Source organism: Dromaius novaehollandiae, chromosome 3 (genome assembly GCF_036370855.1).
Source record: "Dromaius novaehollandiae isolate bDroNov1 chromosome 3, bDroNov1.hap1, whole genome shotgun sequence".
Lineage (NCBI taxonomy): Eukaryota > Metazoa > Chordata > Aves > Casuariiformes > Dromaiidae > Dromaius > Dromaius novaehollandiae.
Genome location: NC_088100.1, coordinates 2,052,088 through 2,073,460, shown reverse-complemented (window position 1 = coordinate 2,073,460; position 21,373 = coordinate 2,052,088). Strand labels below are relative to the sequence as shown.

General features: G+C 52.2%; 1 protein-coding gene across 6 annotated transcripts in view; it reads left to right on the top strand.

Annotated features, from left to right (window-relative positions):
• NCOA1 (nuclear receptor coactivator 1) overlaps positions 1–21,373 on the top strand; it is a 139,091-nt gene that overhangs the window by 65,743 nt on the left and 51,975 nt on the right. Inside the window, exon 1 of one of the 6 annotated variants that reach the window (XM_026101993.2) lies at positions 17,200–17,309. The exons of the other annotated variants lie outside the window; for them this stretch is intronic. The gene's annotated coding sequence lies outside the window, so the exon portion shown is untranslated. Of the gene's footprint in view, positions 1–17,199; positions 17,310–21,373 lie in introns of those variants that run through there. 6 annotated transcript variants of the gene reach the window in all.

Sequence of the window (21,373 nt, the reverse complement as noted above, 5' to 3'; positions counted from 1 at the left end):
TGGAAATGTCAAGCGCCGCTGAGAACTGGGGAACAAGGAGTCAGCGAAGTGTTTAATTTTTGTACAAGCAAGAGCGAGCGCTCAGAACGTGTGCTCAAGTGTTTTGACACGTACCGAGGTAACCGCCATGAAAGTTAATAATTATCTTAATTTTCTGTAATTTTTAATTTATTATTTAACAGGATAGGTCTACGGCAAGAATGCCTTTCTGTTCTCCTTGGTCTTAAATTAAACCTCTTAAAAACACGTTTCTAGCTTTATACTGCCACGTACGAGCGGATGGAAAATCCGCTTTCTGTTGTCTCCACGCGATCCTACAGCTCGCTTGCAGAGCGCCGAGATGCCCAGCAAAGCTCGGAAATAGCAGGTACCGATTGGGACAGGACCCAGGCGAAGTTAAACTTGGCTGTAGGCTCCACCATGTCTTTCCACTCGGACAAGTACATATGAGCACGCTGGGATTTGGTGTCTGCTCTCTGTAGGGTGTTTTTTGGGAAATGTCAAGCCTTCAAACATGAAGGTCCTCACCTGGACGCCCTATGTCAAACTGGGGCATCTGGGGTCGGCCCGTGTCCTGGCTGCCGGTCAGTTGTCCTTTCAAAGAGGACAACCCCAGAAGAAAGAGAAGAAAAAACCCCAAAAGGAAAAAAACCAAACCCAAAACTGTGGCAGCAGCTGTTGTACGCAGAATAGGTTAAGTGAACCTCGTTTGAGCTGAGCAATACGCAGCCTAACAAAAGGGAGCGAGGCCTCCTCTGCTCTCGCAAAAATAAAATAGTTTGTTAGCAAAAGGCTTTAAAAGGCGATGGAAACCGTAGGGGAAAGGATGCGGAACGAGGCGGGGGAAATAAAATTGAAAGTAAAATAGAGGAAATGCATTTAAATACAGTGGGACGTGGAGGTTCAAAGTTCAGAAAGGCATTAAAAGAAAAGGATCATAAAAAAGGGGGGATGTTGGGAGACTAGAAAAATCCTATCCAAAAAATAGAAAAACGATGGGGGAGGACATTGCCCACAGCGCGTCGCCCGGCAGCTTTCCTGGCCCTGTGCAAACCGGCCGGAGGAGCGCTCCTGGCAGCTGGACTCCCAGTTTTGCTGGGTTTTTAAGCTATTTTGCTATTTTTTGTTGTTTTTTTTCCTTGCACCCTTCGGGCTCGCCGGCTGCCTGGCTGGCCGAGCTGCGTCTGCTGTCGATGCCCCTGCAGCTATTTGAAAACTTTTAATCTGATCCGCGAGCGGCACGCGTTTCTCGTGCCACCGCTGACCTTGCCAAGAGGAGCAGTGGGACAGGAAGCCGCCGCCGGCTCGGCATCCTCGCCTGGCTCCGCGCTCGGCGTCGGGCAGCGAGTTTCAAAGCTCCGTTAAAAAGTAACTCGCTTATGCTTTGCAAATCCCCAGCCCCGACGGGTGGTAACGCGCGAGACGCTCTGCCGCGGCATCGCGTCACCAGTCACCTCGCGTTGAGGGATATTGATTACAGTGTAAAATGTGTAATTTGTTACATAATTATGCGCTGCAATTTTAGTTTTTGCCTGAATAAACTGTTTAATTAGGACGCGGGCTTCTAATATTTCAGGATGTACTGAGCAGAAGTATAATTGATTATATGCCTCGCCAGTGTAGCGACCCTGACGTTGTTCTGTAAGGACGCGTAGCTGCATTTAATCAAACGTTGGCGAAAACCAGCTGCTGGGCGCATGGTTTTGGCACGGAGCAAGCACCAATTTAACAATTACTGAGCGCTGCTGGAAGGAGCCGCGCGTTGGCCTCTCCGCTCTGGATTTCCGTGGCCAGCGAGAGGCTGGTGCGATGGCCCAGGGTCGCTCAACCAACGCGATACTGCAGCCGGTTTGTTAGTTTTTTTGGATTCTGCAGGTTCTCGGGGCCCTTTTAGCCTTGGAGACCCTGGAGAGCTGCCGGTCGGGTGCCGAACTCGGCGTTGCTCCCGTGGGAAGACTGGCGGCGGTGGGACGCCCGCGGGCGCTGCAGAGCCTGCCCTCGTCGTGCTTCATTAGCAGGATCTTTCCAAAATCGCAGCAGAACGTGCCGCAGAGGAAAAGCGCGACTTTCTGTGGTCGTGGTCGTGACGGAGTCGCTAACCAGCGAGCTCCAGCGCTGGCCTCGGTGTGTTTTTGAGCGGTAGACTCATCGCTGACGCTGAGATTGCTTCACCCAATAACTCCAGAGCCACGGCGGTAATTTGGAAAATATCCAAAGGCCACAGAATTTGCATAGGCGCTCGCATGCTCTTACATAAGCAGAGGAAATAAGTATAGGAGAGATGTGTGCTCGAGCTTGTGCCTTCCTCCTTGGAGGAAAAGCTGCTGTGTATTTAATTCCCAAGTGGTGAATCGCATCCCTGGGAATCCACGCTCCTCGTCCTCTCCCTCACCTGTGTCACTGCGGGTGCAGCATGTTGCGCCCGGACCGACGGATGCTGCTGCTTCCTGCCTTTCGTTTGGTCCCAGTCCTGCATGGCCACCTCTCCTTTGTCCATGTTTCTTCTCCTCCATGGAATACTTTCCCAACTAGTAGCCTCCAGCTTTGCATTTCAGGCCTTTTTGTCCATCAAAGTGAAGCTAAAAGAAGTGAATAAATGCAACGGTTGCGTGGTCCGCAGGAGGTCTGCCTCAGCTACCCACTGGGGTGTTGATGTGGCCTTGGGAGTCCATCAGTGACGGCCTTATTGGAGTAGAGGGGCATCCTCTACTCTCTGTAAAGCTGGTGGTGTAAATCTTAGTGTTCATGCGAAATAGCCAGCGATAAGATAATGTAGAATATGTTGTTTATCTAACTGGGCACAAGTAAGCAAGATGGGAGATGTCACTAAATGTGGGCATCTACAGCTGGGCTAGTTGTCAGGATGCCTTTTTTTGTTGGTGGAGAGAAAAATGTGCATTAAGGTTGCAAGAGAGTTGACGTTTTCCAATGTCCACATTATGACCGGAGGAATCCTTCCCTAGAAGTGCCTGTTCCTCTCCAGGGGTTGGGTGGCAAGTGGGGATGGAGATGTCTGAGCTGAGGTAGGATGAGACCGATGTAGGGTGCTTGCAAGGAGCAGTTGGTAGTGACTCAGTGATGAGGTGATGGTTGCCATCTCACTTAACGGCCTCACCTCCAGTGCAGAGAAATGCGATGTGCTCAGGAGCTTGCAAATACCAACTGTGAAAAGCGTATCTGAAAATCACTGTTACCTTTGAGATGTTAGGTAGCCTTCAGCATGGAGTCAGGGTTTTTGGAAGAAGTTTGGATATGGGATCTCTGCTACCAGCACGTTGTGCTTTGATTACCGAGTATTGATACCGTCTTATCCATGTTTCTCATCCATCTAGCTTTTATCTGGGCTGTTTGTAAAGGTGCCCAAGTAAGAAAGGAGGGAGCTTCAGCCCTTGGTCTGAGTGAACTTTCTGGCAGGCAAAAATTACCTTGTCTGTAAACTGAAATATTTATCTGGAGGTGCTCTGGAGGAAAGATGGAGTAGGATCAGGCTCTAATGCGATTTGTTGGGTAAAGCGGGTTGATTGCTGAGACTGGGTGGCAGTTTGAGAGTTTTTAGCCTCCTGCTCTGGTTGTTACAAATTTGGGGTACCCCTTTACTACCTTTTGATGCTGTACATGCAACATATTGGCTCTCTGAGCCGCTCTGGAGACCCTGGCACTGAGTGTAATCTGTGCAGACTTGGATCTGCCCGGCGCTCAGGTTGTCCCTAGCCCTGGAGTTACGCGGGGTTAGCTGGGATGGCTGATGCCTTTTAATAGAGCACCTGATCTAACACGAGGAAAGCAGACAAGTTTCTGGTGTACAAGCAGTCCTTTGGGTCTTTTATCTTGAAAGCCTTAAACCTTTCTGGCACTTCGTGTTCTCTCTTTGCTCCTGTTCCAGCTGCAAGAGCCGCAGCGCTGGCGGGCATCGCTCCGGCACCGAAACCACCGCTGGCCTGGGGCAGCCCCCGCCGCGAGCTGCTACGTAGCTCTTGGAGACGGACCTTCAGAGGAGCTCCGCAGCGGTGACCGACAGAGCTGTGCTTGCAGGTTTCTGCTCGAGTAAAAGACGTGTCTAAAAAACGGCTTAACGTTCCTAATTCCACCTCTTAACAGAAAGCCTCAGGAAGGGATTCGAGCATTGCAGGTCTTCCCCTCTCTCGCTACCAGGCTCCTCACCCCTTAGGTGGAGTTTACCTGTATCTAGACTGGGTTGTGTGACTCCGTTTGCAGAAACCTCGGGGATCCCAGTCGATCCGGAGAGGGCCATCTCGGAGGCCTCATCTTCTCAGAAGTTCCCCGCTCTGGTTCGCAGGAACTTCATCTGTTTCCACTAACGCAGCTGCAAGAATCACTTCTGAAAGCGGGTCAGAAAGTCAAGAGTAGCAGACAATTAAATCTCCATCTCTTGGTACTATTAGTTAGCTTTTAAGTCTTCCTTTCTTAAGAGCATAGAGCTCGGTCTCTTCCTTCTGATGAGGTCAGGTAACGTCTGGTGGTGGCCTTCAGGAGGTTCCCTGCGCTGCTGTGCCTCCTGCACCTTCCTCCGTCCCGCTCCTCCGTCCTTTGCTCTCTCCGTGTAATCCAGAGGCACATTTCCCTTCCCAGCATCATGACACCTGACACACAAATTTAACAGCCGGGTAATTATATGCTAAAAGGCAGCGTGGCTTCTTATTCAGGTCTCCACCTCCAACTGCGGGAAAACATCCTTCAGCTAATTAGGTTTGTGCACAGGTCCCTCCCCGAGCTCTTCCACCGCGGAAGCAGCGAGCACGGAGCAAACCGTCCACAGCGAGGCCTCGGTGGCCGCCCGGGTCGGCAGGCTTGGGTGGCCATGCAGGAGGTGACAGCAAGAGCGAAGGGAACGGCTCTGCGCTGGAGGACAGCGCTTGTCCGTCCATCCATCCTCAGCGTCGCCGCTTCTCCTGCTTCCGCTTGGTAAAGCGAACGCACTGCGTGGTGCTTTTACAGTCGAAATTTGGATGATGCGCGTTTTCCCGTGCCCAGCTTATTGCTCTCTCGGTTCCTTCAGTGCTGCAACAGGGAGCGAAGGAGGTGACAAGTGGAAGGTCTCTGCCTCTCCTCCCCCCAGCACTCCTTGCACAACAGCCGTGCAATCCCAGGGGAATATTGAGAAGCTTGGAAAGATTAGATGGGAGTGGATCGTGTTTTAAAGGGGCACTGTTTGGGTCAAAATCACGTGCTTGGAGTAGTGATCTTCATTACTACTTTATCTTTTTTGCAGTTTTCCATGTGTGGACAAGGTGGTGGTGGCTGCGAGCGTGGTTTGTCTCTAATGTAGTGACCGTGTAGACACGTGTTGTTTGTGGCACACTGGGATCATGTTAAAACACTATTTATTTTTCAGTCTTTCTTTGAATCTTTCAATCCGGCTGCTTTCATTGCCGTGCCCTAGTTTGGGTTTGCAAGCTAGTCCGGGAGCGCTTTTAGATCCATGGAGGAGAAGAGCTGGAAGGCGAGGCAGGAGCACCTTCCGTGCCGGCACCTCGCGCAGCGTGGTGGCTCCTCTTCCACCCAACCTGAATTTGGAGCCCGACCGGTCTGACGTGTCGCGGGTTTGTCTGCGGGCTGGCCGGGCACGCGGTGGCAGGGTGACACGTTGTCATGCAGGAAGTCCAACGTGCAGGTTTCGCCAAGGCCCTGCGACGTGCGCTAGAAGGGGGGAATTTGGCTCGCTAGTGACTTCTTGTGGCTGAACGCCGTGAGCTGTGGTGGTGGCCCGGTGTCACCGGCGCAGCGGTTTGCAAATCTCGCTCCGGGAGCGGCCACATTTGCCAAAAATACCCCGTTCTGGCATGACGTGCATCTTCACCGCGGTCGGGGCTGGTGCGGCCGTGCCCACAGCACCCTCTCGCCTTGCTGCTCACTTTTGTTATCGATTTTTGTGGGAAAATAGGAGGGTTCCTCCTGTATTCCTGGGCAGTGGGATGGAGGGGTGCTCCGGTCTGGAATAGCTGTTTTTCTGGATATTTGGTGAGAATCCGTCCCGCACCAGCTCACGCGTGGCTCTGGAGTGGCCCCGGCGTTCCCGCTTTCTGCCTGGTGACTTGGCTTGTGCTGGAAGCCGCGCCGGGCCAGGAACGCTAAAATCTCCCGGCGGAGACCTGCTCGCAGGGTCAAGCCCCGTTTGAAAAACAGCAAAACCCCCAACTTACAAACTCGTAATACAAATGCGTCAAAAAAATAGTAGTTATGTGGCTGGAAACAAAGCCCGACTGAGCTAATTTCAAGCACTTCTGAGCTTGCTGAAATTCCTGCAGTAGGATTTCTTGGGCAGAGGAGGAATTTTGTGATCCGGAAATCAAGGACGTACCATTTGTGAGTGTAATAGAAATTCCTATACAATTGTAACATTTGGTTAAGATGCAAAGCTTTTGTAGTACAGAGGCTCTCCGGGAGCTGTTAAAAGTATTTTAGAAAAGACTTCACCTTTTTTTCTTTTTTCTTTAATAGAAGAGCAAGCAATTTGCAGTATAAAAGAACTTGTAAAGACATTTCAATTTTAGTACAGCTTTACCTACCAGCCCACTTTTGGTTTCAGTTTCCAAAGTTCCCAAGAAACATGATATTTTTGGACTTTAGCATTAAAGCAGCAGTTAGAAAATCATTTCCGCAGCCCGTGCGAAAGCCCGCGAACGGCGAGAGGCGAATCCTCGCTGCTCCCGAATCCTGTGCTTTGGTCCAAGAGCTGCCAAAAGTCAGGGTTTTATTGCAAGCTTCGTAATACGTCTCTCAAGCCTCAGCCTCCCAAATCATGCTATTTGGGGAATCTTGACTTAAAAACACACACATACATGAAAAAGCATGTTCTAGACTCTGTATTTGCATAGGAAAAGTGATGTCAGCTAAAGCTCTGGTATTGCAGATGAACCAGAGGAACTTCTTGATGGGCTGTGCAACCATCGGTTTTGTTCGGCTGTAGGGTTTGGGGTGGGGGGTAATGGGTTTTGGGGCGTTTTGTTTTGTTTTGTGGGGTCGGTCATGCTGCATCGTGCTTCTGTGGGGTTAATTAAGTGGCGGGGCAGATTCTCAAGCCGTGCGAAGTGTCGTTCTCGTGGAACCGGGATAACAGCGCTTAGCCAAAAAATCTCTTCTGCAGCTCAGGTGAAGGACCCAGGTGGGAGCAGTTAGAGAGAGACCCAAGTTCATCCGTGTCCAGCGCTGTCCCACACCACCGGCTGCAAGAAACGGCACTCTTAGGTCCAGCCTAGGTCCAGCCTAGGCCCAGCAGAGTCACTGCCTCTGGCGGGAGCCGGGCAGCCTTGGCTCTGCGGGGCGCGGGCTGTTTTCGCGCTCCGGCTGATAGGATTGCGCTAATCTTCCCTGCAACCTGAAACCGAGTTTGGGGAAAGTGGCTTTCAAGTCGCGGTTGTTTTGACTGCGTGATTACACCGGGCGTTTTTCGGGATGGTTGTTTATAGGACGGGAAGGACGCGTCCGCGGAGGAACGCCGTCAAGGTCACGGCTGCGAGCTCCTCCGTGGCTGTACTGCCCGGCAGGCTCCTGCCTTGAGCCGAAAACGTGAGCTTCGGCCCCAACTCGGGAGAACCGCTGCGGTGGTGGAGCGGGCCACGGAGGCTGCCGTGCCCGCGCCCCTCGGTCCCCTCTCCCGGCTGCCGTGCCAGCGGGCCGGGGCCTGGGGCGCTCCCGCTCAACGTGGGGAAAATGTTGCTGGACCTGCTCCGCAAGTGCACGCACTTGAGCAGAGGGAATATCAAATTTGGGAGAGGTGAGGTTTGAGGCGATAAATTGGTCGCTACTGGGGGAGGGAAGAGGCCAGAAGATTGTGAAAACGGGGAGCGTTGACTCCACCTGAGAGCTGCATCTCCCAGGGCTTCTCTCCACCACTGCTGGGAGCCTTCATCTCCGGCATCTCCAGGCTTTCGTCCATCTGAAACCTGTCAGTTCATGTTTCAGGAATAAAAGATTTCCCCTCTCCCAAAAATCCTCCAGAGTCGGGCCATGCATGTGCGTGTGTGGACACGGGGCAGCGCGAGTGCAAAGACACCCATGACTTTGGTTTCTGAGCATGGCGAGACCCTTCACTAATGTGTGGTGGACCTCTGGGAGGGTCAAACCTCCAAAGCTGGCCTCTCCTCTTCTTGGAAGCAGAGCAGGGTCCGCGCCATGCCGCTCTCCGCCACGAGCAACATGCCGTGTCCCTTAGCGGTGGCACAGGTTGTAAAATCATGGCTGTGTTTGTGGATTGCTCTTTAGCTTTTTAATTCTGCTTTATAAATATGATACTGAGGTACTGCTGAAATACTGCATGATCTGAGTCTGGAGATGCTCTTGACAGGGTAGGTGGAAGCTAAGCGGTAACCAGGGAAGAGGTGTGCATGGCTGCATGGAGTACTTCATTCATCTTAGCTCTCTGGTCACCTGAATAGTTAATAGACCTGGACATAAAGGGGGTGGAGAAGAAACCAAGTGTTTGATTAGGGACCTCAACCCAGCTTGAGATTTGGGCCAGCGCTACTAGACTATTTTAGGCCTTTGGCAAGAGCCTTAAACCTGGCTGGAGCCTCTACTTATAAAATGGAGATGGTCATTTTTTTTTTCTTTTACTTGTCTAATCTATTCAGATCTTGACATCTGGGACAGGGACAGTCTAATTCTGGGTATTTGTACGGTGCCAATCATCATAATGCTCTGCTCTTGGATCCTCTGGGTACGGCTGTAATACACAGCTCGGGCGGGTTTGGAGCAGAGGTCTCTAATCTGATGCCCCTGCTCCGATGGTGGCTGCTTAGAGGAGATGCAAAAATCCCGGAGCAGGCAGCCCCGGATTATCCTGCCCTGGGCAAGTCTTCCTCCCGGTCGCTAACGGCCAGGGCATACGTTTATGCGCTGGAGAGGAAAGATGAAGACTCTATCTCAGAACTATTTGTTATTAATATAAAAATTTCAGCGCTGGTATTTTTATTAGCTATAGAAACATCTAACTTTCTTTTGGGTTTTGTTGGTCCCTAAACTTGCAGCCCAGGTGAGGCTCCTCTCGCATCTCAGTGGACTCATCCTTGACTTTAACGGGAAGGCTTGGGTGAGGAAAACACACAAAGGTTGATTGGGAAAGAGCGCATAGCCAAAAAAATCTGCCGGGCGGGTAGAGCTAGCTGCAGAGATGCAGATGTCTGCAATACCTGTAGTCTTTCACCTGTTTAATACAGACAACAAGAGCTGGCTAGCAGTTTTCCCACTTATTAATGAATTTCTGTTAATCGGTAGCAATTTGAGCATTCGGTTTTTGTTTGCTTGCTGCAAAACAGCGAGCGTAAGTAGGGCAGCGGCGAGGTATTTTGGTGTTGGGAGAGGGTTTCCGTGCCCTATCTCCTGAGCCACCTCCCTGTCACGCAGGCAAGACCTCGCCTGCGAGAGGCAAAGGCTCCGGGGTCCTGCTGAGCTGTGCAGGTCTCGGAGCAGAGGTTTTGCAGAAATCCTGCTGGTCAGCAAAAAGAAGAGGTTCCCACTGCCTGCTGTGTCCATCCTTCAGTGAGCGCTAGTTGTCCCTGCCGCTTTGGTCTGTGCCCTCCTTTTTTGCTGCCTGGTGAAGATGCAACCCTCAGCTTAATGCAGAAAATGGTCTATTTTTCTTTCTTTCTTTCTTGTTTTTTTTTTTTTTTGGGTGCACAGAGTTCAAGATTAGGCGTGTGCCTGTTTGAATCTTTAGAAAATAATTAGATTGTGATCCCTAATGGTTAGGGATTTCAAAATCGACGAGTTTTGTCCCTTTTTGCATGTGTCTGCTTGCCTTCTTCAGCACTCTACGCGTGTGCTCTTCTCTAACGCAGCTATTTCATAGAGTTGCTTTGCCGGGAGTATATAATTTTGATCTGACTGCTGTCGATGGCAGCGCAGAGAAGATCGTCAGCATGCATGTTTTCCTTCGAAAATAAGTCATAATGGAGCAGGCTGCCTTCTTGGCATCCTTTGGATGATGGATGGGCGTAGGGTGGCCCGGCTTGCTGGACACCTTTGCAGGTGTGCGGTCTTTCTGGGTTGCAGCACGCTCTCTGCACAGTGCTTAGCACCTGGCCTGTAGTTTTAGTCTCTTTTTATGAGATTTGCAGTGGGAGCCAAGAGGCCTTTGTGTTGCTCGTGTTCGGACCAGAGGGGATCCATCCTAGCTCCGTGGTTTGGTGGGCAGCACAAAAATGCTTTGCACTTCCAGCTGTGGATCCCAAGAATGTGAACATTAAGTTACTTTCTTTCCCCTCTTCCTTTGGTTATTGGGAAGCATTATTCTGCTTTACAGGATGGAGGGGGAAGAGGATTAAGGGTGATCACACGAGAAGTCCATCTCTGCCCTGGGGTGAGAAGCTGAGTCTTGCGAGTCTTGGTGCTGAGCCTTAGTCATGGCCACCACCATTTTTCAAACGTTGTTGTTACAGATGTTGCTGAATAGGAAGAAAAGGCCACAGAATTAGAACAATGATGTCATCCCCGAGCTTTAATTCAAAAATGTAACAAGGCTTGTGGATGTTTTGACCGTGCCAAGTCCTGCGCTTGTTCCTCCCCTCCGGGGGATGAGCGGGGCTCTCCAGATGATGCCGCGTGAAGTTGGTGCAACGACCTCCTCAGTGGACGGGCTCTTGTTTACCAGCGACGCGGGTACGGGGCCCGCTGTGCAGCGCGCACCGTGGTCGCAGCTGGCTCACAATTAAGCTCGGTTACCTAAGCCGTCACAATTAGATAAGAATAACAAAGGCCATATATTTTTAAAAGCAAGACCCATCGCGGGGCGTCTCTTGATTGTTTTCTCTTGTCACGTAATTGAACCCTCGGGACCTCTCTGCTCCGTGGGAGGTAAGTTATTTTCATAACTAGTTTATAATTATTCCTGTCGCGGAGCCTCTTACGAGGCGCTACAGCTAAAATGGGACGAGCGATGGGGTATCGATCCCGTTGGCGTGCCGGCGGAGGGCTGGCACCTCGCCTGTTGCTTCCAGCGGCCGCGTTTGCGAGGTGCTTCGGGGCCGGAGGCTGCTCTGAGTGTTAATGACGACGTAATTCTGGAGTGAGGCGAGCAGAGGTTAAAGCAGCGTTTTATTGAGTCGGAAGGGATCAGACAGCGGGACCGCAAACCTGGGGGCATTTGTCCCATTAGGGCACCAGCAGGTTAGTTATGTCCCCCCGCAGCGGCAGCCTCGGCCCGTTTCTGGGCTGCAGGTTGAGAGTCTGGTGTTCGAGGAGGCTCGAAGGCAGGGAACTGTCATTTATGTATATATTATATATCTATATATATCTCTATGCACACACACGTTATGTATTTCAGTAGATCTTGCTACCAACTCAGTAAATGTCTCCATGTATTTGTAGGCAGCAGAAATACAGATGTGTCCCCTGGCACATCTGGGTGCTGCTCCGTCCCGCGTGGAGGACACCGAGCTCTTCCTCCCAGGGAGCAAGCGCGTTTCGGCGGCAGGTGTTGGTTTGAGCAGGTTTCCCGGTGGCATCCTCGCAGTTAACTAGCTTGCCCTCACCAAGAAGGCGAAGTTTTGCGATGGCCGGGATTTTTCCGTCATGAGCCGATGTGAAAAATTCAGGCGTTTGTGTTTGGAGTCCTTGGTTGCTGCTTCCAGTTCTGTAAACTGAATCCGCTTGGCCGTGGGCATTTTAGGGATTCAGCGGGTGGAAGGCTGCCTTGGGTTTTTTCCCTGAGTTTGTACTTCTTTCTTCTTGCTGCTGAATGTCAAGATTGCACCACTGCCGAGTTTATAACACACACCATCCGTTCGGGAGAACATCTTTTGTTTTTGTCGCTTAGCAATTCCAGGCTGAGTTTCAGTTTCAACAGCAAAATTCACCCTTGCCTTACCCGGAGCTAGCGAAGGTTTTGCATCATGAGATGTATTTTCTAGCCAAGACTATATTGCAAATTATACGTATGTGTAAAATGTGTGTGCGGTTATCCTGCAGCGCAGTATGGAGCGGATGAGATGGGGTTTAGGTGTGTCACACCCGGCTTTGAGATGGTCCTCTGGAGAGAAGAGACCTCTTACTCCTGCACGCCCTGGCTGACACCCAGCCCAAAATTGGGAGAAGCTGCTTCCGTTCAGGGTAGTCCGTAGGGGGCACGAGGCTGCGTTACAAAACCAGCTGGCAAACCACGAGATGTGCCTGCTTGGTGTGCCCCGCATCCGGCGCTGACCTGCGCCGTGGTGCTCACTCCAGGCTTTCGTCCCTGAAGAGTGGGACCTCTCCAAGGCAGGACTGTGAGACCTCGGGGCGGCCGCGTGCCGAGCAGCGTGCAGCTACGCGGGTGGGAATTTGGGTGGACGGAAGGCGGAGTGGACTTTTGTCATTGGGAATCATGTTCAACGTTGGGATGGGAGTGACTTGTTTGCTGGCCAAGCTGGTGCTGAAGATGCACTCCAGCCTGTTGGCTACTAACCTCATTTCCACGTTTATGGGTGATGTCCTGCAACGTTGGGGCCGCGGATGGCAGGGATGTCTTGGAGACCCACCTGTCGGTGGAGGGCACGAGAGGACCTTCTGGCTGGTAGCTTGAGAGCTGCCTACACAAGCCGTGCTGATGCGACATCTAAGCGCAGTCCACGGCTTTGCCCCATTGTCACGTGCCCCCGCACAGGGGAGCCAGATGGGACAGGACAGGGTGCTGCCAGTGCAGACACCACCCTTGTCCTCCTGGTTAGGAGGTCGTCCCTCCTGGTCGTCCCCTCCTGGGAGGCAGCGTGGGCTCGCGGAGGTGGCTTTGCACGGGCAGGGGTGGCTTTGCACGGGCTGGGAAGCGCGTCCCGCTCGCAGGCGTGCCCCGGAGAACGCGACACGCTTAATTAAGTCCAGTTCTTATTGAAAGTTCGCTCTTTTGGACCAGGGTAAATAGAAACATTGAGCGCTGACAATTGCTTCAACTAGATGTTTACCACCAGCTTCGTTTCCCAGATGCAGGAACAGAAATAAGAGCCCAGCAAACTTCTTGGTTTCTTACAGCTTTTTTAAGAGATGGGAGAACGCCGGGCTGGGACACGCTGAATTTGCTGGCTTCAGCCTTACGGGTGCATCTTGCTTTTGTTTTGTTTCTCTGAAATAAAACAAGGCTGTTTTGTTCCTGCTCTTCCATTGAGCTGCTCACCTGGGATGCTCCGTATGGAGAGGACGGCAGCCTCTCCGGTGCTGCGTGCCGGGGTCCTTACTGCGACCGCCCGGCCTTGGCAAAGCGCTGCGCCCACGTGCTGGAGCGGTTCGGGCCAATGTTTGTCCCATAAATAACGAGTAGATTAGAGAAGGGATTTTGCCTGAGCGAAGGGCGAGGGTGTGGAGTCAGGAGGACTATCAGTGTCTGCGGTGGCTGGTGAAGTGGAATGGCCTGATTTTATTTTTTTTTTTTTATCTATAAAGCACTTGGGGTTAAATGCAGACTTCTGCTCCGAGTCTGCTTTCTTGCTAATGTCGGGTTTGGTGTGGGTGTAATGAGAAGGTTGGTGGTCAGCGCAGGGTGATGGGTGGCTTTCGCATGGAAAGCCTAACGCGTGAAGCGGTGGCTCTGGAGGTGTCTGTGAGTCTGAGCTGATCTATGGCGTTGCTAGGTCAGCTCCCTGTGTCAATAAAGGCTTGTGCAAGCTTTTCCGGGAGTCCTCGCCCGAGTTAGGTCAAGCCGAGAGTTTATTCGGGCAGTCTAAATGCTGAAGGACGTTCTCCCTTCCCTCATTCGCCACCAAAATCATGGTCATCCTTGAAGGTCTCCTCGCAGGGACGTCTACTTGCTGCAAAGTGGTCCGCGTCCGGGTAAACGAAACCTCGTTTTCCCTCCGTAACCTGAAAAGACAGCTTTCAGGATGCTCTTCGTCAGAGTGGCTTTTAAAGGTGCGTGGCAAATGGCTTCCCTCTCTCTCTCTCTCTCCCCTTTTTTTTTTTTCTGTTTTTTTAATGTCCTGCCTGTGTTATCAGCTGCCACTTCTAGCATCACACAACATGTACCATACTTCGACTTACTCAAAATGTGTGCATGCTACTTGTTCGCTTTCTAGGACTCACTCAAACCGGGAAAGCTTGCCACTGCTGGCCGGGGAGAACTCAGATTTGTTGGTGTCTTCCAATCGTTACATGCCGTTGCCCAAAGCCGTGCAAGGTCAGGCTCAGAGTGTTTTGAAGGGACTCAAAAATGCTTTACCCGTTATTATGAAACCTCGAATTTGTGATGTCTGCAGATGGTAACAGCTGGACCGCGCCATCTCACGCCTGCATCCTAGACGTGCAGAAGCATCACGCCGGCGGTCTGTGCTTCTTCACTGGTGTCTCGGATCTAAGTGTTGCTTGAGCTTCGTTTTTTAAGAGCTTTGGGCAAAGACTGCTCTGCCCTGTGCTCGTGCCGTTGACCTCGCTGGGCCCCCGGTAGGGCTTGGTGAGATGCGCTCGGTGCTGTTGCTGTTGAAATGAGCAGGAGAGCCAGAGCTGTGGTTTGTTTGGGGTTGCATACACTGCGGTTTCTCTCAATGACAATCTTAAAAGTAAATGTCAAAGAAAGCTAAATCTCCATTCTGAGTATGCCAGCTACCTAACCAGCCTGTAGGAATATTTGACAGAAGAGCAGCTTTGACTTCTTTTTTATTAATTTCTTTTCCCAAAAACCTCTTCTTGAGCTGGAGGTTTGATAACCTGCCAAGGTTGTCATGCTATGGAGCAGTGCTTCGTGGTGGGCTTTCCGTAATTTCAGTAGTGCCCATGGGTTTAGAGGGTGGAAAGATCGTTAAAGTTAAAATTTACAGTGAGCTGGATGTGATTTCCCCTAGATAAACTGTTGGGAGCGCAAAACCCGTGCTCGATTTGGGAGAAAACAGTGGAAGAGCAAGTGTTTGCCTACGCACGTCAACGGAGGGCCGACGCGAGGTGCGTCGCTGCGAGCCCCGCGGGCGATCCGACGGCATCGCTGCATTGCCGCACGGTGATTTTTTTTGTTAATGCAGAAAGGTTCTCAGTTTCCAGTGCCGATGAGCAAGTCTCTTGCAAAAAAAAGGTATTTTTAAGTAGGTCAGTCTGTGTTTGCAGAGTCGTCTTGGTGGGAATGGCTGAAGGTCAGGTATAGTTACCAGCTCGTTGGCCGTTTTTGGAGCTGGAGGTGTGAGTCGTGCTGGGGGCGGTGGGTAGCCTTCGTCTCGGGTTTGCCAGCGGTAGGGGTGATGGATCGGTGGCAGGAGCGCGCGGGAGCACAGGGCTGCCGGCAGGGAATTCGCTTCCCTCCGCGCTCTTGTTTTCTGCAGGCTTCATAATTAATCACCATGCTCAGGAGGACGAGCAAGAAAATGAAACTTGGGCTCCTTGCAACCCTTCCGCAGCTCCTGCAAATTCGCCTTTGCAGTCTAGAGCTTGTGTCGTCTTTAACTCTGCATGGGGAGATCTAGTTTTACAGGGTTTATTTCCCCTTTTATGGTGATCTTGCATTAGTTTCTTCCCGTCTGACTCTTTTCCTTGAAAAAACGTGAATCGCTGCGCTTAACAGAGACAGGGATCACTGAAATGCCGGTGAAATGCTTTGGCTGTGGGGTGCATCCAGCTTTCACCACCTTGCAGGAATATGGGGAGGCCAAGTGCAAGATCGCTTTCCTTGCTGAGGGCGCGTGGGGCGGTGGGAACGCTGGATACCGGAGCGGGAATTTGGGTACGCCCAGATTGGCACCCGCGTTGTCGCGAAGGGCTCTGCTGCTGGCGAGGCAGATGCTGCCGTGACAAAGCCATCTATTAATCATTCATTTAACGCAGCAGCTGTAATCAAATTCATTGCTGGAGCCGGGCCATTCCAGCAAGGGTATTTTTCCTGCTGAAGTCGCCATAAAAAAGATTGAACAGCTGAAGGGGTGGAATTTGTTGGTAGACTCTTGAAACGTACCATATTTCTCTCTCTTTTTTTTTTTTTTTTTTTTGGAGTTATATTATGCACTTATCAATTCCACTGTGGAAACGGTATTTTCCAGGAAATGCAGCACAAGAGTTGAGCAGGATCAGAAGAGGTTCCATGACTACAGAAAGCACAAAGCTGGAGGTATCCCCTCAAAAAAGAGCCGTGCTTTGAAACAGTTCAGTCAGAAACAGTGATTTGGGTTTACTCGTTAGTGCTGCTGTTCCACAGATGCGGAGGAAATAGGGTCTTCATGTGGATGTTGGATTTTTGTTAGAGTCGCACTCAAGTTTCCATTTTGCTCCGTTGCCCTTGGGCTATCTTTGAGCAGTTATAGCGTGTAAGGTCTCCGGATCAGGCCCTTGGGCCATTGTTTGTAGCTGCAGTACCTGATAATTTTGTATTTATTTATATTATGCCTCAACGTTATTACTCCACGTCCTCTGGCGTTTTGTCATGCTTTGTCTCCTTGAAGGTCTTGCAATGCACACAACAACATCCTCAACAACAAATACCACCTGGGCACTGTTCTTATGCCGTAATCATAGCTATATCGCTCTTTGGTTCTCCAAGACTTGCTTCCACATCTACCTCCAGCGCTTTTCCTCCACCCCTTCTCATCATTCCCTTCATTTGGGTTTTGTGCTCCTGGATACAGCACTGCCAAGGTGGGCTCGAGCGTTTGCCGACTCCTCCTGGAGCAGCACTTCCATAACTCTCCATCTTCCTGACATGCTTATTCTCAATTTCTGGCTAAGGCTTCCTTCCTCCGTGGCTTTTTTAGTTCTTTCTCCTTCCGTCCGTTGATGTCCGTAGCTGTGGGGCGCAAGTCCTGGTGTGGCAGTGATTCACCTTTGGGTTTGATGGAGAGAACTGGGACCCTGGTCTTCCTCCACCGGCGATGGGCAACGGGGGCAGCAGAGGAGGAACCTTCTCCTGGGAGCCCATAGATCAGATGCCCAGATACCACGGTGAGAGCAAAACGGGAGTTTTCTGGATTCTGATCAAAATCCCTTCGCCGCGGAGCCAGAGGGCGACCCGGCTGCGCGGACGGAAAAGCTGCCTCGCGTCCGCACCCCGAAGCGCGACGCGGGCGATGGGGCACCGCGCTTCGGCGTGCGGGAGATTTCGTTCGCCCTTTCTGCGCGCCAGCCTCGCCGAGCCCTGGTTTTAATCACGGCAAGCTGCAACCATCGCTTCCTCTGTCTTTCTTTTTTTTTTTTTTTCCCCTCCTTTTCCCTCCCTCCTCTCTCCCTCTCGCTCCCTCCCCTGCAGCGGCTGGCACGCTGCGCCCGCCTGGCTCCGCGCGCTCGGCGCGGGAAGCGAGCGGGGCCGCGGGCGACATGGCAGCACCGGGCAGCGCGGGGCGCGAGCGGGCGAGCGGCGGCTGCCCGGCAGCGGGGTAGCGGCCCCGGGGCAGCGCTTCGCCGCCGGGGGAGGCTCGCAGGTAAGGAGAAGGGGTGGATTTTGCCGAATTTGCGGCGCCGGCTCCGCGCGGAGACCCTGGGGCAGAGCCGAGCCGCGCCGCGCGCGGGGATCCTGCGGCGGGGGGGAAGCCTTTGCTGCCCCTTTTTCCGGGCTACACCTAACAGTGCAAAAAAACCCCGGGTCCAGCTAACAAATCACACATACGTTTTTCCAACGCTGCCTTTCCCGGAGCGTTTTACCTCCTGTTTCTTTTATTGATTGAACTTACAGGACCTCTCCCTGCCCTGCGCCTTCGCGTGCACCTCTGCCGGGGTCTAGCAACGCCGTGCGCTTTCGGGATAACGTGCTAAGTAGGAAATTACATATTTCAGCAGTGACCTTGAAAATCAATGTGTAAATGTTTGAGCTGGCTAAATCTGGCAGGAATCCTCGCCGCGACTTGCAGAAGTAAGGACATTAGTTTTAAAAGAGAGAGAGAGAGAGCGAGCGTGTTCCTCGTTAAAAGAAAAAATGCTGATTGCTTAATGTACGTTAATCATTGATGGGAGAAGTAAAAGCGGCAGATGAAGTTAATGATTTCACATGTATAAGGCGGGGGGGGGACTGGGTTCTCTATAGCATTGCACAATTTGGAGAAACTCTTCCCCTGGGTAGAAGTTGCTTTGGATTCCTGTGCAAATGGGTTGCGAGCGCTGCTTTGTGCTCGAATCGCTTCGCTCCGTAAAGGCTTTGATAGGTTTTGAAAGAGCTGTGGAGACAGATTTGAGAACGTAATTAATGCGGTAGATGTACAGCTCGTTTGCCGAAACGGTCTAATCTCTGCTACGGGAGAAACGGTGGAGAAGGGCTGGGTGGTGACCCGGGACCTACGGGCAGAGCGGGTTGTGCAGGCGGTTGCTGGAGGATTTGTCTGCTGTTAGCCTAGGTGAAAGTGTGGACAACCTGTGTGCTGTCCTGTGCAAGCCCAGCCAGTCCGAATATGAAATCCCACCTAGGTCAACGCGGGAAGGAGACTTTACCGACACAGAAACGGCTGGTGGGAGACCCGGGCTGGGCGTGCAGCAGGTCTCGGTATACACCAAGCGCCCTGCTAGATGCAGCGCTGCTGCTTTTAGTGTTTGCCTACGCCGCGAGATTGGAGTCACCTGAACTCCGGCTGTGCAGGACGCCTGGATGCACACCCCGGCCCCGTGCGCGTCCTCGCCGGCTCCGGGCGCGTATCCGCCTGCGTGTGGCAGCACCCTCCGCTCCGGCGGCGCTGGAATACGCAGGAGGAATGAAAATGCAGTCGCTGCCTCCAGCACGCTGCGTGGGGGAAGGTATTTTACTGCTTTCCATGGTAAATCCTACATCAACACTGCATTGGGTTTTGATGTACATCGTCGTAACGGGCTGGATTGATGGAGAACATTGCTTAGAGTTTATGCAACCTGTAAACCTTTAAAAAGCTGCATAAATTCTTGCCAGAAGCCCTGCTCCACCTCTCTGGAGTGGCAACAGAAAATTGCCATTTCCAAACCTCGCTGCCTCCCTTTTCAGTAGTCGTTTTGTCCCTGGTGACATCAGCTCAACGCCAAACAGCACAAGAATAATGTCCGAGTGTTTGGTCTCACGATGCTGCTCCTCGGCCCTGCATTGCTGCCCGTGTTTGCGGAGTCCTTTTGTTATCCCTTTCTGCTCAGTTATACATGTAGCTCTTTAATCGAAAGGGGCACCGCTGCACTAAAAGAACCTCTTTTTCATGAAAATCTTGTGAGACAGAGTCGCAGGGAGTATGCTGGGCCTTGGAGAGGGCAGATCGGTGTTGAAGGTGGTACAGGGAGATGATAACGTGCCAAGACGGTTGAGAAGAGCTGGGACCTGAAATCAGGCCCCCCAAATCTCAGGCTCGCATGGTCAGGAAACTATTTCTCTTTAATAACCTAATAACCAGCGTTACTTTATTTTTAGCTGGGTACCTCTTGCCCAGCCCTTAGTAGTCTTATGTATGTGTTCGTTTTAACAGTGACGGGGGAGAAATGTTGATGACCACCAAGTTTTGTGGGAAATCATTGTAGCAGCAATGCAGCGAGTCTCAGTGCAAGGGGATTTTAGTTTCAAATAAACCCAATCCCAGGTTGATGGAGAGGGCGGCCATCGAGTCCTCCCCGGGTCTCCTGGGCTTCTCCGAGGTGGGTGACCACGCGCTGGCTTTGGATGTGCCCTTCCAGGCCTTGGAGGAGCTGACCGCACTTGGGCTGTCCGCCCGGTCCCACCTCTGTGGCTCGCCAGGATTTACTCACCCCCTTTTGCCTCCTGATCTGTCTCCTGATAACGCCACTGTAGATGTGTCCTGAGACCTTGATGAACTGTTAATCAAGGTACCATCAATGCCTGCTGCTTTTTAGCCCCCCTTCTGCCATTTCTTCCTTCTGGTGCTTCCACCCTCGACCTCCCCCTTCCTCCTCTGTTCACACCGGTCCCAACATTTACAGTTCTCTGCAGTTTTGAGAGTCCCCTGGTCCTTGGTTTGCAAGTGACACCTCCAGTAAGAGAGGGAGGGACTTAACTCTTTCTGCCTTGTGCTAGTTGTCATCAAGCACTGTGGAGAAGAAACTCATGGCATTTATGGAGCGCCGCGCATGTCTGCGACTTCCCGGAATTCCTCCTCGGGTCATGGCAGGGCATGGGAAGGAAGGCAAACATGGCTGGTCAGGCTGGAGCACGTGGTGTGGCCTTCAGTTCCGATATTTGGAGAGGTCGCTTGGGTGGTGGCCGATAGCCGATGTCGTTGCCGTGTGCTGTGCTCAGGGTTGGAGAGAAAGGACCGTGCGTTGGGTGGAGGATGTGCGTGGGTGCCGGCTGGCGTAGACCCTCATGGAGGAGGGAGATCTTGGTCTCTTCCATGTCGGAGCGGGAGCGTTCCTCACAGCTGGGACTTGGGTTTGCTCTGACGTTGCCAGCTAGAATAGCAGGGAAGAGGTTGCTTCAGTGCTAGCGCGTCGGTCCCAGCAGAAAACACAGGCCCCTTCCCGGTGCTCCGACGTTCCCATGCCTGCTGGCGGTTGTACGAAGTTTTGGGTGTTGCCCATGCACGCTGTTGCGTTGGGGATGGTGCAGGTGCAGCTCCTTTACGCATGGACGCGTTTCCCGGCGAGGCGGTGGAGGTGGCACGTGCCTCCGAGGGCTTTCTTTTAAGGAAGGTGGTTCTTCTCCGAGGAGTTATGTGGGCAGCAGAAGGGGAGCCGGCAGGGCGCTCCGGCTTTGCCGTGGCGGGCAGAGGGCCCTTTCCTTCCGCGTGGCAGCGGCCAACGTGTCCGGCTTTGGGTGGACGTGAAATCTCTGCCGCGTGTCCTTGGAGATGTTTCTGGGGTCGTTTAGGTGAATGTGACAAGCAGGGTTGGATTTTCTTCTTCATCCCCCTGAAAGCAGGTAGGTGCACTAGCTGCCTGCTCACGGCGTCGGAAATGTTTCCAGAAATGCCCGTTTCCACGGTGCCTGTGTTGCTGCTCGGAATTAACATTCGAGAAGAAAGAAAGGAAAAAAATAAAGTAATCGGCTCTTGCACCATCTCACTTGCTCCCCAAATGACAGCGCGAAAGCAAAGCTGAAAGCTGAGCGCTTCCCAGCAGCTCGTCAGGCTGTTAAAATCTTCGCACTCCGTACGGTGGGCATGTTCGCCGCTTAATTAGTTTGATTTTCCTTATTCTCCCTGGCAAAAAAAAAGCATGAGCATCCAAAGGTTGTTCAGAGGGCAAGTGATGTGATTATATTTGCTCCTTCCTCCCTTTCCGAGCAGGCTGGCATTGTACTCCTGGGATTGCAATGCTAAAAAGTCCTCCCGTACGGTGCTTTTGCTAAAGTTTTTAAAAAATATATAGTTTCCAAGGGTGCCATTTCTTGCAACAAGCCCTTCGCGGGCATGAGGCTTCCCGCGCGCTGCGGGGAACCGGCCGGTCCGGCTCGGCCCCAGCCCTCGAGGCACCGCGATGCCCCTGGCCCATTTCGCCTCTTTAGGACACGAAGATGCCTTTAGCCCGCAGGGCTGCAGACGAGGGGATTGGCCGGAAGCTTAATTATCAGGACTGCTTTTAATTAAACGTG